The sequence below is a fragment of the Arachis ipaensis genome, chromosome B10 (genome assembly GCF_059453495.1).
Source record: "Arachis ipaensis isolate K30076 ecotype BB chromosome B10, ASM5945349v1, whole genome shotgun sequence".
NCBI lineage: Eukaryota > Viridiplantae > Streptophyta > Magnoliopsida > Fabales > Fabaceae > Arachis > Arachis ipaensis.
The window spans coordinates 16,127,343-16,129,326 of NC_142435.1; the positions used below are offsets into that span (position 1 = coordinate 16,127,343).

General features: G+C 41.8%; 1 non-coding gene across 1 annotated transcript; it reads left to right on the top strand.

The window, feature by feature from the left end:
* Nucleotides 1–1,479: 1,479 nt before the first annotated feature.
* On the top strand, nt 1,480–1,587 carry LOC148579244 (small nucleolar RNA R71). The gene has a single exon (XR_015896910.1). It is a non-coding gene; the product is annotated as a small nucleolar RNA R71 (small nucleolar RNA).
* The last annotated feature ends 397 nt before the right edge of the window (nt 1,588–1,984 follow it).

The following is a 1,984-nucleotide window of genomic DNA, read 5'->3' on the forward strand; positions in this document are numbered from 1 at the left end:
TTCATTCACTTGAATGATCAATTCTCCTCTGTCAACATCAATCACAGCCTTTGCTGTGGCTAGGAAGGGTCTGCCAAGGATGATGGATTCATCCATACACTTCCCAGTTTCTAGGATTATGAAATCAGCAGGGATGTAATGGTCTTCAACCTTTACCAAGACATTCTCTACAAGTACATAAGCCTGTTTCTTTGAATTGTCTGCCATCTTCAGTGAGATTCTTGCAGCTTGTACCTCAATGATCCCTAGCTTCTCCATTACAGAGAGAGGCATGAGATTTATGCTTGACCCTAGGTCACACAGAGCCTTCTCAAAGGTCATGGTGCCTATGGTACAAAGGATTGAGAATTTTCCAGAGTCTTGTCTCTTCAGAGGTAATCTCTGCCTAGTCAAGTCATCTAGTTCTTTGATGAGCAATGGAGGTTCATCCTCCCAAGTCTCATTACCAAACAACTTGGCATTTAGCTTCATGATTGCTCCAAGGTACTTAGCAACTTGCTCTTCAGTAACATCTTCATCCTTTTTAGAGGATGAATACTCATCAGAGCTCATGAATGGCAAAAGTAAATTTAATGGAATCTCTATGGTCTCAGTGTGAGCCTCAGTTTCCCATGGTTCCTCTTTAGGGAACTCCATGGAGGTCAGTGGGCGTCCATTGAGGTCTTCCTCAGTAGGAATCACTGCCTCTTCCTCCTCTCCATGTTTGGCCATGTGAGATGTGGTTATGGCCTTGCACTCTCTTTTTGGATTCTCTTCTGTATTGCTAGGGAGAGTGCTATGAGGGATTTCAGTAATTTTCTTACTCAGCTGACCCAATTGTGCCTCCAAATTTCTAATGGAGGACCTTGTTTCAGTCATGAAACTTTGAGTGGTTTTGATTAGATCAGAGACAATGGTTGTTAAGTCAGAGTGGCTCTGCTTAGAATTCTCTATTTATTGCTGAGAAGATGATGGAAAAGGCTTGCTATTGCTAAACCTGTTTCTTCCACCATTATTGTTGTTGAAACTTTGTTGAGGTCTCTGTTGATCCTTCCGTGAGAGATTTGGATGATTTCTCCATGAAGGATTATAGGTGTTTCCATAGGGTTCTCCCATGTAATTTACCTCTTCCATTGCTGGGTTCTCAGGATCATAAGCTTCTTCTTCAGAGGAAGCTTCCTTAGTACTGCTTGTTGCTGCTTGCATTTCAGACAGACTCTGAGAAATCATATTGACTTGTTGGGTCAATATTTTATTCTGAGCCAATATGGCATTCAGAGTATCAATCTCAAGAACTCCTTTCTTCTGAGTTGACCCATTATTCACAGGATTCCTTTCAGAAGTGTACATGAATTGGTTATTTGCAACCATTTCAATGAGTTCCTGAGCTTCTGCAGGCGTCTTCTTCAGATGAAGAGATCCTCCAGCAGAGCTATCCAATGACATCTTGGATAGTTCAGACAGACCATCATAGAAAATACCTATGATGCTCCATTCAGAAAGCATGTCAGAAGGACATCTTCTGATCAATTGCTTGTATCTTTCCCAAGCTTCATAGAGAGATTCACCTTCCTTCTGTCTGAAGGTTTGAACTTCCACTCTAAGCTTGCTCAATTTTTGAGGTGGAAAGAACTTTGCCAAGAAGGCATTAACTAGCTTTTCCCAAGAGTTCAGGCTTTCTTTAGGTTGTAAATCCAACCATGTCCTAGCTCTGTCTCTTACAGCAAAAGGAAAAAGCATGAGTCTGTAGACTTCAGGGTCAACCCCATTGGTCTTGATAGTATCACAGATTTGCAAAAGTTCAGCTAAGAACTGATGAGGATCTTCCAATGGAAGTCCATGAAACTTGCAATTCTGTTGCATTAGAGAAACTAATTGAGGCTTAAGCTCAAAGTTGTTTGCTCCAATGGCAGGGATTGAGATGCTTCTCCCATAGAAGTCGGGAGTAGGTGCAGTAAAGTCACCAAGCACCTTCCTTGCATTGTTGGCATTGTTGTTTTCGGCT